At 36.6% G+C, this 27401-nt stretch overlaps 1 protein-coding gene across 3 annotated transcripts in view; it reads right to left on the reverse strand.

Moving 5' to 3' along the window:
* LOC135207337 (major facilitator superfamily domain-containing protein 6-like) overlaps positions 1–27401 on the reverse strand; it is a 77451-nt gene that overhangs the window by 17391 nt on the left and 32659 nt on the right. The window contains exon 1 of one of the 3 annotated variants that reach the window (XM_064239046.1): positions 21755–21897. The exons of 1 other annotated variant lie outside the window; for it this stretch is intronic. The gene's annotated coding sequence lies outside the window, so the exon portion shown is untranslated. Of the gene's footprint in view, positions 1–21681; positions 21898–27401 lie in introns of those variants that run through there. One more of the 3 variants, XM_064239048.1, reaches the window with a different exon arrangement.

The following is a 27401-nucleotide window of genomic DNA, read 5'->3' on the forward strand; positions in this document are numbered from 1 at the left end:
CATTATTGTTCAGCATTTTAGGGTCTCAGGTAAAGGCAAAGACTTGTTTTAGCATTCTCTCTCTCTCCTTCTCTTCCTGACTCTCTCTCTCTCTCTCTCTCCCTCTCTGTAAATCAATATTTTTTCAGCTAGGATCCGCTTCTGCCCGCTTTCTTCTCCCGGAAGTTCCCGAAGGGGCGCGGAAAAGGTTGGCTTGGAAGTCCCGGCTGAATGCAGAGCACGGAAAAGTTTTTCCGTGTTTTGTGTTTATGCAATATCTTATTAAGGAACTTTTGGTAAAGGCCTTAACATCTCTCTCTCTCTCCTCTACACACACACACACACCACACACACACACATATATATATATATATATATATATATAATATGATATATATATATATATATAAAAACACCGAATCGTGCTTCTAAGTAATCAGTAGAAGGATCCACAGTAATATTCTTGTTTATCAAGACGACATATATTTGAAGAAATATCTATTTACAATGCTTAGAGCTTTCGTCCAGCCTTCTGGAAATATTTCTACGGATACATTTCGTCTTGATAAACAAAAATATTATTGTGGATCCTTCTACTGATATATATATATATATATATATATATATATATATATATATATATATAATGTATAACCTTCTTTTGGTTGTACTGATGAATTTTAAAAAGTTGGACAAAGGAAGAGTGAAAAGAGCTAATTGATTTATGAAGTGTATGCAGCAGTATTGCAGTGAAAGTGAAGTTGAATTGAGCAACAGACCAAGATGCGCAGGGAAAGTCTGGGGGTTGGGTGAGGGAGAGGCTTCGAAAGGAGATTGTCAGAATTCCAAGTCCATAACATTGGCCCGGTATATAAGGCAAAATATATCGACTTTATGATAAGATAAGGCAGTATCAAAAGGCTTGTTATGTTGAAGAGCAGAGCGCTAAAGGACACTAGGTATGTTGTGTAGATTAGTTTTCAAGTGTTAGATAAAACTCTTTTTCGAATAAAGAAAAGTGGTATGAAGAAAAGCCTCCTTGGCTAACTATGAAAGAATTGATAGGATAAAGACACCGAGTATGTAGAGAATGTACGTTACAGAAGAAAGCTTATCACGAGCGACCACGTGTTATGATGAAAGTAAAACTTATAAAAATAAAGATTAGTATTCTGGAGAATGGCTTTGTAAAAATAAGAACGTTACGTCTCCGTTGTTGTTCAACAGTTTACAGATGCAGTGATTAGAGAAGTCATAAGAGAGTATAAGAATCAGAAGAGTAAGTTGCGAATGGAGCAAGAGAGGCTGATGTTTGTTAATTTCTTGGCGCTAACCGGTAAAAGCCGGCAACTGTATAGATCTGAAAGTGAATGTTGGGAAGAGAGCAATTGCTGTCTGTAAATGTTTAACAGACTTTCAAATGCGTACCTCTAAAGGTGCGTCCACGCGGTCGAACAATGTCTGACGGGCAAACATTGTTACCATATCATAGGCGAAGCAGGATGACGTCATAAGCGTTGAAACTAAGGAAGTAGATCTGGCAACAAACAGTGGTACCAGAAGAGCTTGTATACCGCTGATTTTACTCTGCTCACAAGGCAAAGACCGGCAGACAATTGTTGATTGGTAACAATGTTTGTCCGTCGGACATTGTTCGACCGTGTGGACGCACCATATACTCTTAACTCTGACAGCAAGTCTTTGCTGTCAGGTATCCGCAACCATTTTAAATTTTGGAAAAGCAAGGCCACCCCCGAATGCTAACTTTGACCATATCGTCATCTCCTTATATAAGAAGTGAATGTGATTTATATGAAAATCAATACAGTTATCTATTCTTGGGCGACTCGTTTATCAGCTAAAACTAGGGTACCGGAACATCGGCCACCAATGTTTCTGAAAAAATGAGTGAAAGGACGTAAAGGAGCTGAACCGCTGGTGTGCCGTGTTTTGAGAACACAATAGCCTTTAAATGCACAACTATTAAAAAACTTTATTTCACATCATCTTTCAACTCTTAAGTGAGATTTAGGAGTTGAATCAGAATACTCAAGCTTCCCCCGACAGTGTGACTATGGTTTGCTGCGCGTAATTTCCAGTAGCAGAACAAAGGTGTATACAGAGTTTATGCATAAATATATATATATATATATATATATTATATATATAGATATATATATTCTATATATATATATATATTATATATGTCACAGAGACTAAACTGCGATAAACAGGTTTGCTTAGGGGGAAAAATCGAATATTTTCCCCTAAACGAACCTCTTTATCGCATCTTGATATCTGTGCCATGCAGAATTTAACCTTATATACAGCGCAGTTCCTTAATTTGCCAGACAGTGATAAATGCCATGCATTGAATGCAGGGGTGATTTATGCCCTATGTACGGCGTGCCAGCAACGCCGTTTCACTTGACGAAGGCGTCCCATATGCCCGCCCTTGTGTGCTTCATAAACATATGAATAGCTTTTGTCGCGTATTCACTTAAATAGTCACTGGCAACGTGCTTTAATCCCAGATACTCTGTTATGGAATAATTTGCCAGAGTTCTCTATAAACCAACAACAGAAGATAAATGAATGTCCTGGAATACTTTAACAACAACGCGGCATTTGTACAAATTGACAGATTTGTTGGGCGATCATGGCGCCAAAGCTGTTGTGTGAAGTGACGGCAAAGAGAAAGGATCCATCATTATAGATTTGGCTACATTACTCTTGACCTATATCCAGCAGGTCATTTTCACGCTCGTCTATGTGCTCTCTCTCTCTCCTTTTTACAAGCTCCTTTTATCTCGCTCGATTGGGTTTATTGTCAACCGTATGATCTAATAAATGGAGCGATTTTCTTTTCTCTTCAACCCTAACCGGCTTTCGCTCTTTACTCTTCCCTCCAAAAAGGAATATTGGATAAGCACGTTTGAAGTATGTCTGCATTTTTTTCCCTGCCTGATAACAAGAGGGGCTGGAAATTTTCCTATGAAGCAGGAGTGACACGGATTAATATGTGTCAGTACGAGATAAAGAAAACAATATGTTCAGTACTTTATGTGGCACAGTCTTCACGTGCAGCAGCTTGACCCATGAAGTAAATAAAATATCTCGAGTTGTGCATTGGCTTAAGTTAGTACCCACAACTGATGGTTTTACGATAATGATCATGATCAGTCGATAACTATGTTGTTGTAACGCCAGTCTGCTAAATCCTTTGTCAAACTGTCTGTCAGATGGTCTCGTATTCTTCACTTACCATCTTTTTAACTGAAAAACATTCTGAGCTCTTTATGGCAATGCTCTTAAAAGCTGATTGGATATATGATGAGTAGCGCCGATTATCCGTCACTGACACTAATGGCAGATGACCAACGATTTCAATCTCTTGTAAGATTTCGCCAGATTCAAGGAGCGGTCATTATTCAATCTCACTGAATGGCAACTGCCATTGACATCAAGTGCCATCTACCATCTGTTCTGCCATTTTGAGAGGGGTAACCTAAATGTAATTAAAGTCGCATTTTCTGGAAGTGTCTTACTGAAACGAAAGAAAAAAATATGAGGAAAAGACGCCCTTGTTTGAGCATTGAAATATTTCATCAAGAAGAAATAATGACGGGGTAGCACGACCCTTTTTCTTCAATCGCTGTGAAGGAAAGGAGGTTAATATCGAACGCTCTTAGGCTCAGTCAAATCATCAAATCCCGAAGTTAATTTATTTGAGTGCGATTTCTAAGAAAGTATAACAGATAACAAGTTTAAAAGTCCGGTTCATGTCGAAGTTTTATCGCTGACGCTAGAACAGAATTGTTTTTTCATACTCGCATTTGACTCTAAACTCTGTTTTGACTCGATTTACTTGAGAGCAATCAAACAATAATTCTTGTTTAGAGTTAAACAGCGTCAGTTGTGAAACAGTTGAGATCGTCCGCAAGCAAGCCGGGAAAAGCAAGACACGAAGGGACAAACACCAACGATACGTAGTGCAACTATCATTACTGTTTATGGCTGTTCCAAGAAGGGTTTTTCAACGCGATTGCTTAAGGTGCCATCAAATCTGAAGACTTTATTTGCGTTCTTTTAGCTGCTTATACGGTTTTGCCGCCGTTCTCATGATGCCTTGACGTCATCAGCCGTTCGTATTGACAAATAAGATCACGGCTGCCCATAAAGAACAGCGATAAAACAATCTCTTGAAGACATGACTCAAGCCGTGTGTCTTGGAAGATGCGACTTTACGCAAGAGCTTCTTGAAATTTGAAACCCATCAGAAATTTGAGGGGCGGAGCGTTTGACGAATAAATCATATGCCCGGAGGAAGGCCTTAATTTTCTCTAATGACCGTAAAGATATAATGATACGGGGGAATAAAGAGCCTAATGAGAGCGGTGAGGTAGGTTGTTCAGAAAACTTTTGTGAAACCAATGTATATATTTATATATATATATATATATTAACATATATATTTTATATATATAATATCATAATATATTATATATATATATATATATATATATATATATATATATATATATATAGATATATATATATATATATATATATATATAGAGAGAGAGAGAGAGAGATTTTACACTTAGGAAACAACACAAAATGTCTCTCTGGATGTTAACCTTTCGTATTATTACTGTTACTTATCATGAGCACACATTCGTGAGGAAGGAGCCATAAAGGCTACCAACTTACACAGAAAGCTACCAAAGTTACGGGCTACTCAATGAGCAAGAGCCCGTGCTGGCATAAGGCCAGCTTAATCTTAAACAACAACCTAAGAATAAAACCCTTATTTGTAAGGCACAACAGAAACGCACGGTGATATCGAATTTAAAGATCAGTAAAGAGCGATAAACAAACCAAACGTAAAAAGTGGCTGGTACAAAATTATGTGAATAAGTAAATGGAGGACACCCAAAACCAAGTGACCCTGTTTATCATCACACTGGCCGTCTGCCGAGTCTCTTCCACGTCGTTTCATATGGCATCCACACTTCTTTTGTCTCGCTAATGCTGAAGTCAGTGACCTTCACTTCGCTTCCATCTGAAGCTACTACTGGTCACCAGTCACTTTCAAATGCTCCTACCATTGTACTCACATTCTGTACATCGGCGCTTATAATCTGGTGTAACGATATTTTGCGCAATAGATCAATCGATCTGTCTCCACCTGCTTCGACATTTGTCCTGCTCGGCCTATTGTCGCCCAACTCCCTTACAGTCATGAATATATAATAATTGACATTAATCTCATTACCGCCATTCGTCATTTTCTTCGCAAAATATGGTGAGTTTTTATAACGCCTCAGCTGCACCGCCCTGGATGTCACCCTTGTCAAACAATAATCACTCTCTGTGACGTTCTACTCTTATTTACTTGTTACCACTCATCGAATATTGATCTAATTTACGAAGATACTTCAGAACCACCTGATTTACTTCTCCGTTTTTATATAATATAATGATGCTCAAGTATGTGCAAACTTTTCCTCCGCCACTTGTATATGTCGCCCTTGATCCTTTGTTTTAATAAAATACTCTGGCTTTGTAACGTCTTCATGTATAGCATCTCATTATCCTTCCGTGTTAATCAGTTTTTCTTTCTAATTTTACCGAAATGGCGATCACACATTTTCTGAAATTCACCTCTACACTCGTGACATCGTTTAACTCAGGATCAAAACTTTCCAATATCTCCAAAACTACATTTTGACAAGCCACATTCTAATTTAAAATGCATCTTCCAAAATATTCACTGCTGGTCTCTAGATACGCAGGTAGTGATATGTAAACAACGCACTTATTTAGTAGGTTCTTACTAAATGCAAGAAAATGGATAACCTTTAGAAGCTGATAAATCTAACAACTGTATTGAACACTGCCTCAAAAAAAAAAAAAATTCACGCTGGCACCACTGTCCTGTTAATATATGTATATATATATATATATATATTATATATATATAATATATATATATAGTATATATATAGATATAATATATACTATATATATATATATGTATATATATATCGTATATATATTATATGTATATATATATATATATATATATATATATATATATATATATATAGATATATATATATATATATATATATATATATATACATATATATATATATATATATATGTATATATATATCTGTATATATATATATATATATATATATATATATATATTATATGATATATATATATATATATATTATCTGTATATATATATATATATATATCTATATATATATATATATATATATATATATATATATATATATATATATATATATATATATATATATATATATATATATATACATATGTATATATCTGTGTATATATATCTGTATAATATATATATATATATTTTATATATATATATGTACATATATATATACATATATATATACATATATATATATCTGTATATAATATAATATATATATTTATATATATATATATATATATATACACGCGCGAATAATAGAGACGACGCAATAGTTGTAATTCAAGTAGGTATTACGGCCCTCTGTGTCCTGCACCGCAGACGTCAGTGACCTACTTTGGACAGGATGGTTCGTCCTGATGAAAATTCCGCGAGTGATAAGTGACCTTTCCATTTCTATTACACGTCAGTCCATCATAGTACATCAAATATACAGAACCGTATCACGAAACCCTCCAGCTCTGGAGGGAGACCACGTCGTTATCCCAAGAGGCTATTGCGCCTTCATGACACCGATGACTAACGTCACATTTTATTGCTATTAATAATAAATCGCATACTTAATGACTCATCCGGGAAAGTCCAATATATTATAGAAGAAACTCATCTTGATTCAGTCGAACGCGCGTGTTCTCCGGCTCTCATTCACAAGCAAGTTGAACTGTTCCCCCCCACCTTCCAATCAAGGAAGGTTTTTAAAAATCATGTTACCGAGCTCCCCCGACTATTTTGAAGAAGTCACGCGGTGAAGGGTGCAGCCCACTCGTCGTCTTGTGACGGCCCTGCTGATATTCTGGCTGCAGGCGAATGGCCGGGCCCTTCGGCGCTCCAATGTCACTGGGGTCGCAGGTATTTCACCAGTATAAGTCATCTGTGGTAAAGAAGGCAAAGAATTTGGCAAGCCGCTCCTGTCAATCATAGGGAGATATGTAGACAATTCTTTTATGGCGCTGCAACGACCCCGAGTCAGACGTCTCTCTGTTAGATGGATTTTTTTTCTTCTTTTCAATAGTTTGTGGTGTGCTTGTAAGAGGAATTAGTTCAGCGACATATATTATCGTCTTATCGATCACTCATATTTCACCAGAATTTTTTTTTTCTTTGTGGCTTCGTTCAATTTCAGCCTTCGCAAGTTGGCATCCTTTCTTCTAGGACTATGTTTACTCTTGGCACTTCGGCTGAAACTCTGCAGCAAATTTATTTCATTCCTTAAACACTGAGGGACAAACTTTGTACAGCTGTCAAAGTCTACATGGGTTACTCTAAATATACAAAATAGGGAACACACACTCACTTAACTGCAAGGGAAAGGACGTGTTTGCATGTGCATGAATTCTGATGAAAGTAGGGAAATGCATACTACTTTTACCGCATCATGTACACGCGAACGCCATGATCAACATCACTCGAAAGGCAAAATGAACACAAGCATTTTCAATCTCTTTAAAACACCTGCAATCTTGGGTTTTGGACGGATTCCAATCTCGTTCAGAATGTTGGACGCTACCTGGCGAACAGATTCATTTACTGTAGTGAAACAAGAGCTCAGCAAATCTTTTAAACCTCGAGGGTACAAAAAATGCCCTCCGCTGTCTTTCTTTCTTGCTGCACGTTGCCTCGTCACCTGTTCACATGCAGTTTCAGGTTGAAGTGTTTATTCCTTTCACTAAAGTGGCAGATGGCATCACTCGCCCAGCGTTTTCATTTCAGTCTTGGTAACCGAAAACCACATGAACATGTGAACTGTACCCAGTCCATCGGAAGACCTTGAAAAGGAACAAACATCCCATATATTCTCCATCGTGCCAAAGAAAGAACGTCGTCTCATTCGCAAGATTTTAAAGCACAGTTCGGTTGTGGGAGTATGTTTGTTTTCATCTTTGAGGGTCATAAGCCCAGAGATCTTATCCCTTTTATCCCGTTTGTGTAAATTTGGCTTGATGGATTGGTGTGGCGCCAAGACTTTGATGACAGTATGCTATATATGGATATTGAAAAGGCATGAGATGCCCTCTCTCTCTCTATAGGTAACGACTATGTTCATCAGTTTATGCCTTCCAGAGTATATCCTCAGAAAAGTTTTTTGTATTTTAGCGAAAATACTAAACCGTAAAGAGTAGGAAGATAAAAAGGGAAGGTGTTTTCAAAGTCACCGAGCAAACTGAAGAGAGAAAAACTGCCGGGCAGACTGCCAAACATGGAAGAGAGTAGTTTGATTGATACGAATGTTGCAGGTCCCTCTCTGTCTCGGTTTCTCCTTTATTTCTGAAGTGTCCAAAAGACGTTGACGGGGGGGGGGGGGGGGGGGGTGGGGGGGGGGGGGGGGGGGGGGAGTCAAAGGAACGAAAAATAAAAGCCCGTATCATTTTACAGTCCTTGAAATCTTGCATATAAATACTGCACCTGTCTCGAGTACAATATATTTAGGCTATAAAGATGCAATGTAAAGTCGTTCCGTTTACCACTTCAAGGTAATACTGGGAAAAACCATTAAATATTTAAATAGACAGATTTCCGGAATAAAAATCTAAAAATAAATTGAGCATGTCGTGTGATTAGGCTACGATATTATACTACGCATCCTATGTTTTGAATACCAGGACACATAATGATCCAGGTATGAGCAAATATTTGGCAGAAATACAAGTCTGTTTGTGTCTACTCTCACCAGTTTTGCAATAAGCTCATTTAATCTCTGTCTTTATGATATCCAATATTGGTTCAATTTCCTTAAAACAGAAGCAGCTCATCAAAAGTTGATTTAAATCCAGCCAAGACTGATACAAAATGTTGTTAAAAATGGAAAATCGAGGTTTGGTTTTTCATGAGGAGAGGAAGGAAGAAATTCGGTTTTATCATAGGCTTTCTTCTATAAATTTTCTACTTTAATAATCAAATAGCCTTATAAAAAAAGTATGGGTGTACGAGTCTCTCCTTACATAAACGTGTAGAGGGGTTTTAAATTTAAAAAAAAATAAATAAAACTCCTTGCGAGCCAAGAGGAAGAAACAGCACACCAGAGCGTGTTACATTCCTGCAGCGTTTGCATTAACGATTTGAATATTCATGAAGATTAGAGAAACGTCTCAGCAACATTTTTGATATACGAATCCTTCTTAACGAAGTAAGGAAACGAAATATCGACTCTTCGTCGAAAACATGTGGAATATTTATGAAAAAATGCCAGAATCTTGCAGCAATCGAACACCAAGTGCCGGACCTTAATCTTGTTTAGATTGCACCGGAATCCTACTTTTTTTCTCTCTCTAAATCAACTCACGTGAAACCCATTCGGTGACATTTCACATTTTCGGGACCTGCTGAATCACTGATGATATTAAAAGCAACAAAACCACAACGGTGTCCATTTCGAAAGCGCTTCCAATTTTCCGTTTTGTTTCAGTCAAGGAATGGACTGTCTTTTCCCGTGTGTCGATTAGTGTCATCAAGGGTTTCGGGGTCCCGGAATAACTAATTCACGTTATCAATGGATATACGATCCCATTTGCGTGTCGGGGGCGGGGCCCAGTCTTAAAGGATTAGGTTCTCCTCTCAGAGAAGGTCTTATTCGCAAAACGCAAAAATGTCTACTTTGCGATTTTATATAGTTATATTGAAGTATGCTAACTTATCAGGTTTAGACATGTTATGGAGGAAGAAAGATATGTATATATTGTAATTAATATAATATATTATTATATATATTTTACCATAATACATTCATTAAACATATATATAGATATTTTTCCATAATATAATATTATTTAAAGAATTAGTATTAGATATGATATAGGATGTACATATATTACTAGATTCATATTATTACTATAATTTATATTATAATATATAATCTAATTAATACTACATAAAATTGTATTTAAATTATCGGGCTATTTACTTATTTCTAGCTAAATTAATATTTTTGTCCTTCCATTAAATTTAAAATGTCGGACTATTTACTACTTTTTGTTTGCTGAATTAACAGTTTAGCCCTCCTGTTAAATTTAAAATGTCGGACTATTTACTACTTTTTTGCTGAATTAACAGTTCAGCCCTTCCGTTAAATTTAAAATGTCTAGTACTTTCGCCAAAATAAGTTTTAGCTTCAACAGAAAAAGTTCCCGTTACTCTCTAACATTTATTTCGTGGCCAACAGGATGACATATTCTTGAAGGATCATCCTCATGTCAAACAGAAAGTGAGACGTCTCGCCCCCACGCCTCTCTATCACCTAACAAAATTTATAACCATAATAACTTGCAACTTCGGCGATGTGGCATTGGGAATATGCATGACGCGCACCGGGACATTTATAGGGTAAACTGAATGATTGAAAAGGTAACAGAAGGCCCTTCATGATATGCAAATCTGATATATACCGATGTTTAATGAACTTATGGGTGAGAACGCAACGCCTTCGTGTCATCGTTACTTGTTTGTTTGTATGGTGTGTTTACGTTGCATGAAACCAGCGGTTATTCAGCAACGGTACCAGCGGCTTTACGTGACTTCCGAACCACGTCGAGAGTGAACTTCTATCGCCAGAAATACACATATCTGACGCCTCAGTGGAATGCTCGAGAATCGAACTCGCGGCCACCGAGGTGACAGGCCAAGACCATACTGATCACGCCACCGAGGCGCTGTCATCGTTACTGGATCATTTAGAAGGATACCAATAAATGATGACCTTGTAGCGTCCTTTATGGGATTATAGTAGAAGTTCAGACCGTGAGTCTTGATCAGAGTTTGGGTCGTAATTTGTAGTTCGCACGCAGCTCGCCCTCCCCCCACCCCCGGGAAGTGAACCAGAGCCTCCATTTGTTAACGAAAGTGCCAAGTAGACTTTGCCTACTCCTTATTCACCGTAGGGGAGTAGTGCCGTCAGTGGACCTCATGCCGTGCACTGTAGGCATTACTTAAGGTTCTTTGCAGCAGTGCGCCTTCGGTCCTTAGCTGCAACCATTTTCGTTTCTTTTACCGCACCTCTTTTTATATTATCTTTCTTCATCTTACTTTCCACACTCTCCTAACACTTGATTCATAGTGCAACTGCGTTGTTTTCCTCCTAGCTGTTACACCTTTCATACCTTTTACTGTCAATTTCCATTTCAGCGCTGAATGAGCTCATAGGTCCCAGTGCTTGGCATCTGGCCTAAATCCTATATTCAACTCAACTTAACTCATATTCCTTGTTCTTGTTCACCAGTTTGCTTTCATCCTCCGACACCTTACTCCCGTCATTTCATATCTCCCTGGGCAAAGCTTGTTTTTCCCCCATAAAGATGTGCGCGTTTAATGATGATACTCTCTATTAAAATAACGCCATATAATCTTAGGTACATCGTAAGACAGGATGTTTCACCAGTGTAAGTTTGCCTCGGAACACTTGTGTGGTGCCAGGATCTTCTTTGGCGTTTAAACAAACAGTACATGAGATATTTTTATAAGCGTTTATTTATAACTTCACTTTACATCCTTTTACCCCGTTAACCTTTCATTTTCTTCGTCATCTGCCAACGTATGAAATAACCAGAAAAAATAGAAAATATCTCTCTCCGCTCGTTACCTGGAATTTCGTGAACGCCAAAAACAAAACCCCCAAACATTGATGATAAAACATCGAAAGTAATTTAACTTCCACAAATGACAAGAACATCTGGTGTGCTTATGAGATTAAGGATTATGTAATAAATAAATATCAAATCAGGGTAGCAATGACTACTTCGACCGAACAATCATTGATAATATAACATCTAAAGTAATTTAACTTCCACAAACGACAAGAACGTCTTGTGTGCTTATGAAATTAAGGATTATTTAATAAATAAATATCAGCTCAGGGTAGCAATGACTACTTTGACCGAACAAACACTGTAGATTACAATGAACGTAAACAAGCCCTTAAGGCGGAGAGATAATAAGAAATGGTCCGAAGTAACCTTGACTTTTGGAAGGTCATTCGAACTACAATTTGACAGACAGGAGATATCAATTCGGTTTTTTTTGTTAGTTAATGGTTTCGCTGCCACAAACATTCAGGCACCATTTCAACCGACATTTTTTTTTTTTTATCTTGGGAGTAATCGAGTGAAATTTAAAAATGAAACTTAGGGTTACAATCAAACGCACACGAAATGAAATTTTAAACTGCGTCCAACATCAAACTTACGACTCCCTAAAGGTTTAGTTGGTAGGGATATTTATTTTCATTGCAATAGTTTATTGAAGTTGTTCACCACGGGGAAAGATCTAATGCATCACAAAGTTAAAATGTGACTGTGCATGGAATGTAACCAGTTCATGTCTTATGTATATCATACATACACACATCTGGGGAAATATATAAAACAGGTTCATTGGTTCGACTCTTGGTCAGGATAGGAGTACTTACGAGTATTTATTTACTTAGGGTATAAGTTATTTCCAGACGTAAAATTAATGTTATTTTAATGCGCTATAATTATATTTGTATATATATATAATATATATATATATATATATATATATATATATATATATAATATATAATATATTTAATATGTGTGTACGTAATATATGTTTGTGCGTATATAAAGTATCTTAATAATAAACTACTATTACGAAATACTACGGATAAGTTACAGCTGCTCGCTGCAAATTTTGATGTATGACAGCAATACCGACTGTACCGGCCTTAGGAACAATAGTGATTAGAAACTCGGCGTCCTCTCCGTGCAAAATGTCACTTTATGCAAATGAGAGGCATGGTGACGCTGATACTCCTTTTCATATCTATCAAACCTCCAAATAACATCCACGCGTTTGGCAATTAATGCCTATTTTTTGTTCAAGCTGACATAAAATAACGTTGGCATTAGATTTACGAAAAGGTAGGCAGTGTTTGAGGCCGAAGTTGATAACAACAGAGGAAATGGGACAAAGATTCGTATGAAGGCGAAGCACATCGACGGAGTAAAACATCGCCAAAGGGCTATTTATACACGCAGAACATTATTAGGCACCAGTGCCTGTCTGGGAAAAAAAAAAAAAAGACTACGCCTTTGGCTTAATGAAGCATTGTTTGCATAGACACATATGTGCGTGCGAGAGTTCACTGCTTCAGGCCACAAAGTTACATGTCAGATGTAATGCAGTCACTGTTAGATATGCAGTTGCTAAAATGATGTAAAATAAAATACAGGAAATAATAAGATTAAAGAGAATAAAGAGAGAAATAGTTATTAGCAATGGGTTCTAGACTAATACCTATTCGAATGCTCAGTTGGATGAAAATGATATGAATGTGGCTGTATTTCAGGGTAATCACAGGACTAAGGCATCATGAATCAAAGTTTCATTCATCCAAATTAGTGTTTTACGTATTGCCTTCTTATTATAGAAGTAGGAATGAGTCAAGACGAACCACTGAACGCTAACACATGAAAAATAAAGATAAATATTTTCTTCGGACGGATGAGCACTACCGGTACTCATATCCGGGATTGTGTTTTGAAGTTTTAGCAAGTTCTGAATCATTCTCCTTAATTGGCAATGGCATCGCGGAAGCGGCTCATACAAAACATTATCACTCGCCCTTTTAAGGCCCGATTTTATATTAGAATGTCATATGACCTCTTCAAGATAAATTATCGCTGCTTTTATGTTTTATGTTCGAAATCTTAAATTATCTCTGCTTTTATGTTTATGTTCGAAATCTTGGCCAAAGGTTAAGGCAGTTGAATTTCGATATCATTCAAGATCACGGAAATTCCAGAGAAGAATAATAATTAAGGAACGCTTGAGAGTTTTGAATTATATATAGGCTACCAGATTTATTTCCCGAGTTACACATGCTGTAAAGACCAGCTTTAATAGATTTCGAAGTGCTGGGAAAGTGCAATTTCCGTCTTTGGTGCGGCAAGGAAAAGAGCGTTTGAAAATGAGAAAGTGAAAGCACTCGACCATGAGGAACGCCGCTACAAACAGGGAAAGGAGCAGATGCATCACTGTCAACAACAATAGAGATTAAGAGATCAGGCAAGAATCTTTGAAGTAGTTAAGTCAAGAATTTGGGTAGCGGACTTGACCATGCCAAATATCTCAGTAATGTCTACGGTGAAAGATTCCTTATCAGTCAATTAGCCAGTCCCTCTGGTTTGCTCAGATACGAGTGATACAAGATAAGAGCAACCAAACAAATCTGGCCATTAGGGTATTATAAACAAGATAAGACAAAATCGATTCCAGTTTCAATCGTAATGAAAGATCGCATTATCTGCTTCATATGGTCGGGCTTAAATCTAAATTTCCTTGGTTGTCTTCCCCCCACCCCCCCTTCTTTGTATTTAACCATGTTTATAAGGTGAGGAGAGAGCGTATCGTTACCCAAATCAATGTCGGTCCCTGAGTGACTGACAGGTCTGCCACTATAAAAAAAAAAAAAAAAAAAAAAAAGGGGGGGGGGGGGCGGGGGGGGGGGTTAAACTTCAGTAAACAGAAGAAGACATATTAGCAAATTCGAGAAATGGTGATTATGAAATCGAAACACTTGATGATTGCGTTCGCAGCTTTTGCATAACTTAAAAATAGCATGCAACTTCTGGTTGAGTACCAAGCGAAGGTCGTATTTCCATTGATGAATGTATCTGACTGAAATGCAAAGTAACTCGAACTACATGAAGGCGACATACAGCCTGCAGTCCGTCATTACTGAAAGATACTTTTAAGAAATATGCAGAACGTACCTGAGAACAATGTTCACAAACCGTTCGCTCTACAAATCAAAACTCTGTCACAAACGTTGCTGTACACTTTTCCTGGGGGCATGTTTTTAACACGTTGAACGATATATGTTTTTATCTAGTATAGTATAAACGCGTTGCATGACATGGAAATGCATGGCATGAAAATAAGTACTTAGCATAACACACAAATTTTTAAATTCGAGAACATGCATGCAGACAATTGCTTTTGAGAATCAATGCAGGGCACATACAACATATTGCGAAAACATACTTTGTAACTAATATGCAGTTATGAGACTGCAAGTGGTTATACAATTTTACAGCATCCCAATGTTACATTAATTCTTGCCATGGCACCAAGTCAAGAGGTAAAATTGCCGGGCGATTATTCAAAATTTGACCGTATCATTTTTTTTTTTTTTTTTACAGTTGACAGTATCCATCCGTATCACAGATAAAAGTGTAATTGGTAATAGTCAAAATGGAGTTAATTGGGAGAGCGGTTGCAACGGCTTTGGAATTTCCAAGCGATAAAGGGCAATGAAGCAGCAATTCCTGTACCATTCGATGAGCTCATTATGTCGAGAGGAAATGCCTCATAAGAATTTGGAAAAGCAGAAGCCGTTACCCAGTAATATTATGAAATGATTGATAAACTTACATAAGAACATTTACATTACTTTTTTGTGCGTCTGATCTAAACCTTTTTATACGTCCGTCGAAGCAACTGATGAATAAGGTGACGCAAATGTGGTGTGGCAAGACTATAGCTATTCATGAGAGGCTCTGTTGCTTCCAGATGCTTTTCATATATTAGGAAAATATGTATGCCCCCACGCATAAACAAAACGGGTCATTTATTTCATACATCGCCCATAAATGTGCTCGCTCGTGTTGTTTCCGTGCCATTACTTATTTGTAAAGAAAATTAAAATTTACAGTTTTGCATTTTGTTTTTGTAAGTTAGTGAGAACCAAGAAAGGTATAATTCAAATGTAGTATTAACGTTAATTGCTTTTATAAGTGTACGAATACTGGTCTCAAAAAGTACAGATGGGAGGGGTAGAGGAAACTATACGTGTGGTTAACTAAAGTTCATTAAATACTGTTGGAGCTGAGCTCTCTCTCGGGTAAAAAAAATCACCGTATCCGAGACTGAAATTGTATCCAGAACTAGCCATATCTAGTGACATCGGCGCTTTCAGAACGACATAAATGAAGTGTTACGAGTTCAGCAACGCAAACCGAAAAAAGCATCCGATCAGGAGAGAAATAAAAATGTCGTATCGACAGCAACATAATCTTCTTAGGACTTCGTCTGGGCTGCGGTATGAATATACCCATGACATGGGTATATTTAAATATAACTGAAAGAGAAGACTTGGCTTTTGAGCGATGCATTGCTCAAGGTTCTTCTACCTTTCCCATTCGGAGAAACTTCTCAGATTAGTGACAACACTTGAGAACCTACAGGAATTTCAGGATACATTAAAAATATAAATATTTATGGACAAGCTACAAGGCGTCTCGAACGAAGGGTCTGTGGCAAAGAGAATAGTAGAGCATCTTATAGAAGAGCAAAAGGGGAATAATATATTATATATTATATATAATATATATATATATATATATTATATATATATTCATACCACACACACACATATATATATAGCATTAATTGCTGTGGAACAGGACAAAGACGATTTGTTAATTTTAACAAAGATGGAAACGATACGACAAACTAATGCCAGATACATTTATTGAAAAATTATTCATTTTTTCTTCATAGTGTTTTGACGCAAAACTTCTCTGCATAGATAAACTGTAATCTCAAGACTTAATTTTTACTTCATCATCAATAAGACGGTGCAAAAGGGACAAGAGATTCAAAGCACCAACGTTCACAAATTGCTCGGTGTTGACTTGATCTAACTTTAGCAGAGCTTACCCTGAACGCAGAATCCCACTTCACCTGACAACAACGCGATAACTTAAAAAAATACCCTTCCAGACCATCGCACCATGATCCAGGCGATAACCATCTAGGCGGAAATAGAACCTGGAATTGTATTACGAAACTGCTGTGCTCAGAGAAATCTCCAGGATGCGGAAAAATGGCAACAGTAATGTAAATATAAATTCTCGCAGGGAATCCTGGGACTCGAAGAAAGGGAATTGGAAATCTGAGCATATGGCATCTTTCCAGGGTTCCCATTTTGCTCCCACTTACTACCAAGTTTGCGACACTCCACAAATATTGGATTTCATCGGTGCGAGAGAAACAAAATCTTGAAATAATCAGCCGTTGAAGCAAACTCAAGAGGACTAAACACCTTCACGCCAAAATCATACAGTAATAAGCGAGCTTGGTTGAAATGGTTTGAAAATTGTAGACAAACGTTATCATAACTAACGAGTAAATTCTATTTAATTTTGTTTTCTAGCAAGAATTTATAAATGAAAATAAGGTAGAATGTAGTGGCGAGTGATCTTTGGAAAAATTTAAATGTACTTTCAATATGTCAATTTTGGGTATAGCGAAGCTTCGTTTAGATTTGACTATATTCATCAAACGTTTTTACAAGGACCATTCAACGCCGTACGATCATAGATAAAAAAAAAAGACCTCGGTGGGAGTTGCGATAGAGATAAGAGGACCATTTCTTTACAAATGGCGTCTTAGATCAATAGGACCCAATATTCTCATTTGAATTTCTAAAGGTTTAATTGAGAAACTAACCGGCCAAGCCATCTTTATTGAAACAATGATTACTTTTGGCTTTGTAATGAGCCACATTATATTTTGTATTCACGTTTACCCTCGCATTTCCCAAATGACTAAGGGCGCCAGGCAGCCACTTTTATATACCAATGCATTTATATCTTGAAACGAATACGTACCGTGGAGATGTAATCAGATTTCTGAGTACTCAAGATGCCAATGAAGGTGTTTCATCTTTATTTCTATAACCACATACGTGTATCCCTGCATACGTAGTACATACATAGCATACACAGTTACCAAAGAGAACCTAACTGCGAAGGGAGAGAGAGAAACGGGAGGAGAGATTGAGTGACTGATTAAAGTAGCATTGCGCATAATACCAGAGGGAGAGAGAGCTAGAAAACTATAAATAAGAATTATCAAGTCGCAATTTGGCGTCAGCAGTAATCTGGAGTTCAACTCCATAATAATGGCGTAAATAACAGTATATATATAATATTTTGGAGCAAATTCATTTTTTTCCCCTGTGTCATTTCGATATGTGAACTTTTATTTTCAATAGAGACTCGAATTCATGAATATCGCTGTTACTTAACACACACAGTATAACTCGACTGAAAAGGACCTCTTCACGCAGCTCCCAACTTTAGTCCGGATTCTCTGTCCAATATCAGGTCGTTCCGACTCCGATGCAAGTACTATATACGTCCCTGAGTCATACCGACCTCATGCGGAAAATAATGCTTATTTTTTTTTTATCTATTGTATTTTCATGTCATGAGTCTCGTGTGCTTGTGTTAAAAAAAAAAACAATCTGAACGTTGGTTTATGGTTACATTACCATAAAATAAAATCACATAATATTTCAGGACAAAAAAGATTAAACCTAAGACAGTTAAAATGTAGAAACTATAAAGTTGAAAACAGTCACTACACTATAGTAAGAACTGCGAACTGATAGCAAAATTAAATTTTTTTTTTTTTTTTTTTTGTTTTTTTTTTTTTTTTTTTTTTTTATTCCGCAAACTCGGCTGGGAAATATATCACCAACCTCTCTTCGGTTGTTGGACTAAACCTACATCTATGTAAGAAAGTTTGACACTGATGAATCTACAGTAAATCTTAGACATTATCTATCAGCATTTATGGCTGAAAATTTGGATGTAACTAAACGATATTTCAGATTAAAACAAAAATGGCACACATGTAACAGAGGATTAGCAGTGAATGTGCTTGTAAGTCAGATAAATAAGGAATGTTTATCAAACAATGTAAATGTAATGATATACAAAATGTTAGTCATCATGAGAGTGATGTTTGTACATTGTAAATAAATGTCATACGTGTGCTTACTGCGCAAAATACCATCAGTTGATATGCTAAATAACTTCATATGCGAAAAAGATAAAATAAGTTCTGGGAGAAAAATAATTTTCTGTCACTCCACCGGCTTCGGTGATAACTGTAGCATTATGGAAGTGAATGATGATGATGTAGGCTTCCAAATGAGATATGAATACTTAATATATATATAAACTATTTCATATTTAAAAAACCATGGATTCATACCACTTGAAAGATGGAAAAATTAAATTTAGTGGAAAATGCTGCTAAAATAAGAAAAAAAATATTGTTAGCGTGGTATTAATTTTCAGAATTTCCACCCTTCCCTTATTTACTGCAGTATTGTCTTTTTCAAATACAAAGCTTAGTACAATTTTCCCCGAAATTTTATTTCTCCATTTTGAAATAGTGAAGATTAATAAGTTACAATGGCTAATGTCCCTTAAACACGTAATAACCATCGTGCTTTCTTAGAATAACAATAGATAATTACCATAATTTATACAAATATTTCTTAGGGAGTCAAGATCGTTCACCTCCCAAACGCCACAGTTATCACTTGAGCCGGTGACGTAACGCCTAGCGATTTTTATGTTGCACACGACCTTATCTTGGCTAATTTGATATGAAGTTATTTAGAATTTAAGCTTGCAATATTTTGTACTTATTTTTACTAATAAGCGCATGTGTTCTGTTTATTTGAAATGAAAAAACAAACCCCCATTTTGTATGTCGTTACTTTTACATTGTTTGATAGACATTCTCTATTCATCCGGCTAAGACACATTAACGGCTAATCCTCGTCTATATTTGTGGGAGTCACGATTTTTCTTTTAATGTGTAACATCATATCCACGTAAATCCCAATACGAATAGCTATTATAACAAAATATAATGTCTAGGCTTTACCATAGGTCTAGGTCTAGCCCAGCAACTGAGGCAGTTGGTTATCTTTCCTATGTTAGTGTATTATTGTAACTTATTTTTTAACTGTTTCATATTCCATTACGTTTAAAAGAAACGATGAACCAATATTCAATGTTTATGAACTCAACATGCTTAGAAACTCTTCTATGAAAAGTTACAGGCAAAATAAATGATAATAATGATAAAAGTTAAATATTTTCCCTGTCGACCGTAATATCCGTGAAGTCTCGACATATCCATAAAAAGGATGACGCTTCCGGCGTTGATACAAGTTCCAGAAACTCGTAGGAGGATCAGTCCTAGCGGCAGGTTTGTGATTAACATTTCAAGTCGTCCTCGCCGCTAACCATGGTGTCAACGACCATAGTACCATGACGCCAGGTAACTTATATTTAACGAAGTACCACCGACCATTTGAACGTCCTTATCTCCTTGTTGGAGAAAACAGATGGTTTAATTATCCACTTCTTTTTAAATCTACGTATAATTGTCCTTCACTAAGCCTGTGTGCGAAATGAAACCGTTTCTATGCATGTGTTATGAGCATATATTTCTTATGCAGCTGTTCGGAGTACTAATGTATACTTGTTCGACGAAGGAATTGTTCCGATGTGCGGCATAAAGAAGGATATATATATATAGGATATATATATATATATATATATATATATATAATTATAATAATATATATATATATGTATGTGTATCTATCTATCATATATATAATGTGTAAAATAAATTCTTCTGTTAAAAAGGATAACGTCTCGAGTATAAATGTCCCATAAAAATACTGTTTTAAAGCTAAGTACTATATTTCGGTGGACTTGCTTCCACCCTTATCAAGCAGTGAATGACAGAGGTAGTAACATTAGTGAAATATATAGAGGGAGATATGTCCTACTATATATTTCACTAATGAAACTTCTGTCGTTCACTGCTTGATAAGGGTGGAAGCAAGTCCACCGAAATATAGTACTTAGCTTTAAAACAGTTTTAATGGGCCTCTTATACACACACACACACACACACACACACATATATATATATATTAATATATATACTATATATATATATATATATATATATATATTAGAGTAACATAAGAGAGAGAGAGAAAGAGAGAGAGAGGGGAGAGAGATGGAAGCAGAGAGAGAGAGAGAGAGAGAGAGAGAGAGAGAGAGAGAGAGAGAGAGAATTATTACTGAGAAGTGTATGATCTTGCATCATCGATACAGTCGGCGTTAACGGTTTTCCAAAACTATCTCCACGGTTATCAGATAAGTATAGAAATAAACCGGTAGTTTTTAATTATTTTTTTTTTTTAAACGAAGTTCCAACTCAAAGTTTCCAGCACTAAGCCATTCAAGATGTATCGAATATGGAAAAAGAGAAATTAACTAATTCAGTCTCATACGTCAATTCTTGCGCTCTGAAGGTTTCTAAGAATGACCAGAATATCTTGCATAACAAGAAAGAAAGTCCAAATCCTTTTTCGTTTCGAGAATCGCCGCTTAAACTAGTTTCCCTTCCAGAGTAAATTTGAGTTTTCTATGACGCAATATTCTGCAAAGCTCTGTGCAAACGCTTTCCCTTCCTACTGGGCTATCGTCTGCCAGAAAAGAAACAACAGTATCCAGTCGTTAGACTGTTTCTACTGTAACATTTTCCATGTCTACCAGCCTAATATAAAATAAGAAAAAAAAAAATATCCGTCTTACCTTTTCTAGTCAAATGGCGATAAATGATTCATCGCAGACAACGAAACAAAGGAAATATTATGTGGTCACTTACACAGATCAAACTGGGAACACTAAACGAAGGCCAAATGGAATACAATAAATTTCCACTTATGACGACAGCTCCCAATGGCACGTATTAAGCATGTGGTAGGGCAACACCGACTGCGGGGGAAAATCGCCTGGGACGCCGAGAAAGCCGCTGAAACGGCTCATCTCAGCGCGAGGTTGCAAGATGTCACCATGGTCTACATTCTCTGACCTTGCGTCGGTCATATCAGAGAATTAATACTCACAAAAATATGTCACATTACGTTTGATTAATGCAGACAGTTGCACAGGCATGCCATCAGAGAGGATTTATATTTCAGCCGTAAAATCCTCTTGTTCTGAAGAGGACAAAGATTTCAAAATCCCGCCAATTTATTCAGCTTCTTGAAAGGGAACTTGAGTTCGACGCGCAAGTCATCAGTAAGTCTGTTATTTCCGCTGATTGCGATAATGATTTGAGAGCGTTTTATCTACATTATATCTAAATCTAATCTGAAGACACGGCCAGGAGCAGCAGAACTCAAACAATGCACTCATTCACTCAATGACATGTATTGTATGAACTGACAGTGAAATATTCATGTTGAATAACCTTTGTGCAAACACACAATCACACGAATATATATATATATATATATATATATATATATATATATATATATATATATATATATATGTGGTGGGTGTGGTGTGTGTGTGTTGGTGTGTGTGTGTGTGTGTTCCTTTTTAAATGTATGTATTACACTACAGAAGCAAGAATGAATCCCGCACATAAGTTTTATTTGTTGCATAATTTGAATAACTGACATTCCGCAAATCTACTTTTACAACTACATTGCCCCCGCGGATAAAAAGAAAAGAAAAAGAGCTTCACCCCCAATCAGGTGATAGCTAAATTTAGAAACCATGTGAAGTCTAAAGGCCGAGTGCAGCTGTACGTGATTTCAGACACGCATTGTAGGGGCTCCTCCCCGCCTTCTACATTCGTTGATGATTTGGCATTTCGTCAGCTGGTAAAACCAACTGGTGTTCAAAAAAACATTTGGTAAGCGGGTTCCATCGATAGATAGATAGATAGATAGATAGATAGATAGACTAAATGTGGGTTTGTGTGTGTTTGTCTGCTGACGTGTTCTATTCTTAACGAAGTGATCAACTGGTCGTTTGATTTTTATTTTTTTTGTTCGTTTAAGGTCAATTCCGGTTTGAAGTTTTATTAAGACGAACGAAGATTAAATTGTTCAAGCACAGAGAAGTTGCTCAGGGATTACACGGCCTTTCCATTAACCGACCAGTCCCGGTACACATGCTCTCTCTCTCTCTCTCTCTCTCTCTCTCTCTCTCTCTCTCTCTCTCCCTTAGTCTTCTGCGTGTACCTTTGTACAAAAAAAGTGAATGTACGTCTATAGTCTTGGCTGTTCTCTTCTTTGTCATTTGACTGATTTGTTTGTCGAAGAATCATTAATTTTTTTGCCATCCTCCTGTCCTGTTTGGCACTTGCTGGGAGTATTATTATACCTAAGCTATGTGGCTGCTTCCCTCTTTCTTTTCTTTGTTTATGTCTTACAGTATTTTTTTTATTTCAAGGATCGTTGTTTGTTGTCTATGTGTTTGAATTACATTTACAATCTGCTTATTTTTCGTACCTTCAAGATTCTGTTTAAACTTTTTGTTCTTTTTTCTAGTGAATTTGACTTATTCGTCATTCTACTCAATTGATGTATGTACCCGTCTGGAAATGACTGTACTGCAGACTGCACAGAATGGAACGTTAGTTTTGTTACAGTTACTCTGATGCGACAGGTGACTTCCTCATCTGGAAGAAGTTATCGCGACTCTTGGCAGAAGCCAAAGAATTTTTTCCCTCACTAGAGAGCGGTTGCTGCGTGATTCATCGCACGATCAATGAAAAAAGTTCCAGGATACTGAGCCTTACGAATTAGTTCCCGCAAGTGTCAGTGTTTTCTCAACTGATCTCAGTTATGAACTGGGTACCAAGATACGATGAACTCGTGTTATGATAACTATAAAATCCTTAAGTGTATAATCTATTTTTATCATAGAAGTGCTTCTATTCTTAATATAGAAGTGCTTCTATTCTTATTATAGAAGTGCTTCTATTCTTATTATAGAAGTGCTTCTATTTTTATTATAGAAGTACATCTATTTTTATTTTAGAAGTACTTCTATTTTTATTTTAGAAGTACTTCTATTTTTATTATAGAAATACTTCTATTTTTATTTTAGAAGTACTTCTAATTTTATTATAGAAGTACTTCTATTTTTAATTTAGAAGTACTTCTATTTTTATTATAGAAGTACTTCTATTTTTATTGTCGAAGAGCTTCTATTTTTTATTTCAGAGGTACTTCTGTTTCTATTATATAAGTGCTTCTATTTTTATTATAGAAGTACTCCATAGCCTTCAGATATAAGATAAGTTCGAAACATTATCTACAGCGCTTTTGATTATGTATTGAACTACTTTCTACGCAGAGTAGTGTTCAAGGGACTGAAAAAAGATCTCACAGTCCTTCAAAGGAGGATAAATAAACCATTTAGACTTCAAAGTAGCATCGCTTTGATTGGATTTGGGCCAAAGGCCAAGCACTGAGGGACCTGAGGTCAATCAGCGCTGAAACGTAAATTAACAGTAAAAGGTTTGAAAAGTGTAACAGGAGGAAAACATTGCAGTTGTTAGGAGAGGGTGGAAAGTCAGATGGAAGAAAGATAATAGGAAGGAAAGTATGGTAAAAGGAATGACAGGGCTTGCAGCTAGGGTGCCGAAGGCACGATGCAAAGTACCTTAAGTAATGTCTGCATTGCACAGTATGAGGTGCACTGACGGCTTGGCAGCTAACTAAGCATACCGTCAAGCTTCTATATATTCTAATAATTAATGACGTCTCTCTCGGCTGACTGAATCTCTGGAGCCTCAGAGAGCAGAGCAGATGTTAAGGTGATCATTCATCTTCCTAAACAGATCTTGTAAACGCACAGAACTCACAAACTCCCAGCTCTGGTGAAATTTACACCTTTTTTTTTCAAGGTTAGTGGTTCACAGACGATCATTAAGTCAAGGGTAGGAGGAGGAGACATAATTAGCTTCCTGCAGTTCACAGGTTTATTTTAAGGCAGGCACTGCAAAGTCGCTGTATGGGGATAGTGTACCCTGTTTGCAGAGGAGTTCAACGTTGGACGTCTGCTGTCTGTTCGATGCGGTTCTCTAGATATATAACTCTGTTCAGTCAAAGAAATGCTACTGAAATGAATAAGAAGGTGCATGCACGATTTTCCATCGTTATCGAATTCACATGTAAAAGTATGTATATATATATATATATATATATATATATATATATATATATATATATATATATATGTATATATATAGGCATTAGGAATATACCACTGGAATATATTTTCGTTCTTCGTAAAGGAGAATAAAATAATAATAATAATAATAATAATAATAATAATAATAATAATAATAATAATAATAATAATAATAATAATAATAATAATAATCCCCCCCCCAAAAAAAAAAATTGAGAGAATTGCAATTGAGAAAGAGAGGCTCCTTCCGCATTATCATCTTAAATGATGTCACATGATTTACTATTTCTTTGAACGTTCCTTATACATCGCCAGCCCACCCACTTGGCACTAAAGGGAGAATCGAAGAACATAACTTCCTTCTCTCTCTCTCTCTCTCTCTCTCTCTCTCTCTCTTTCTCTCTCTGGCACATTCGTTACGTAACTAGGCCGCTCACTGGTCACGGGTTTCTGTGACCACTCAAACATTTGTTACTCCGAGCATGTGATTACTCACAGAATTTGTATTCGCCAAAGACTCTGAATTCTTAGCGCTTGTCTGACCAGACCACATACGTGTAAACACCAATATCTGCACAGAATAACTCCGTACGCATTTGCACTGTTTGTATGCATATATGATTGTACATGTACACACGAATATGGTTACTGTCAGAGTGCTCACTCGTGTATGTGTGAGTTTGTGTGTGCGTGTGTTTGCGGGAGAGAATGAGAGATTTATAATTATGCTTCTGCATTCAGTGCCAGATGCATCCAGCGAATGCATTTTGACGCTCTCTTTATAATTGGATGGTAGTGACAGATTTCTTGGCGGAACATTAGTTAATGATAATAAGCTTCTTGAACGTACTCCTCATTTCGTAGAGTACTGCCGACCTTAACCTGTTAATGCTGCGCTGTATCTTAAATCATTTATTGCATTCCGTACCGTAGTGTAGGATGTTTTTAATGTGTACGTGATGCCGGCGATGATGTCCGTCACGTGTTCGTCCTCATTATAATAATGAATGTTATTTTTCTGTAATTAATTTCCATGTTCACGTGTAATACTTATTGAACTAGTATCTTCGATTTTAAATACTGAGCGTTGATCAATATATGTTTTCTTAAGTACGCCACCTGTTTGTAAATGATGACAAACTTTCACAATATTTGTTTAAGAATGAACAATGATTTTCCGTATTTATTGTAGTCGGGCTTCGATTTTACTATAACATTGCTCTCTCTCTCTCTCTCTCTCTCTCTCTCTCTCTCTCTCTCTCTCTCTCTCACACTTATTTAAAATGGCGACCTTGCTGAGTGCGATGAAAAATAATGGCAGTAAATTCGTAGTCAAAACCCCATATGACATATTAGGAACGTAACTGTAAAAGCAAATAGTCACATACACTGTCATTTATACATAAAGGGCATGATGAAAAAGGCTTAGAGGAAAAGAAAGCCGACTAAAAACTTATAAAAGGCAACCCTTCAAACGATTCTCATTTGTTATAAGTTGTAATCAAAGTACGTGGTCTAATATCGGAGAATTTCTTTCTCTCTCTGCCACTCCAGTTTCTAGTAATACTTAGTTACCTAGAAACGTTGTTCTTATAAAAAGACCTGTCAGCCTTCTAGGAGTTTAAGGGAACATTGTTATTGAAAAATCGGGCCACAAGTTGAGATTCTTGTAACATCGTGTAATGTACGAAAAGCGACCTGAACCTTGAGGCGGACCGATACATGGACCGTAAGGTATTGTATTTCGTTAGTTTCATGAAGTATGTAATATATAATAATACTATTGACATTCGACGTGACATCTTCATTATTTTCTCATTGGTCTGTAGTAAGGAACACGTCCTATTAATTCTGATTTCCACCCTGAGGCGTGATATGGCTTACTATTCCTTTGAAGATTGTTTTACCGATTTCAGGGAAACATGGGTGCGTGTCAGTGTTCTTAATAGTGAATCCTAACAGAAAGAACAATAGCGAAAGTACGAATAAGCTTTGGAAGTTTCTTTTGGCAATGCATTATGGTTCTGTATGTGCTAGTTTCTCGTTAAAACCACAATTCCTTGACGTTGAAATACTGTGAAACAAGTCGATTCCTTCTCTGAGACCTACTATAATCTCGTGCGCGCCACACTTCTTCCTAGAAAATTCATTTAACTAGCACACTAAAAGACACCGCCCATTATCCTCTGAATTAAATGATACTACTCAGGTGTGTCAACGATCTTCCCGAGACAAATTCAGAGAAAATACGCCATAATAAATACATTCCGCTCTAAAGTTCGATGTCACAAAGGAGCGGTCAACATCCTTCCAGA

This window comes from Macrobrachium nipponense, chromosome 32, assembly GCF_015104395.2.
Source record: "Macrobrachium nipponense isolate FS-2020 chromosome 32, ASM1510439v2, whole genome shotgun sequence".
Classification (NCBI taxonomy): domain Eukaryota; kingdom Metazoa; phylum Arthropoda; class Malacostraca; order Decapoda; family Palaemonidae; genus Macrobrachium; species Macrobrachium nipponense.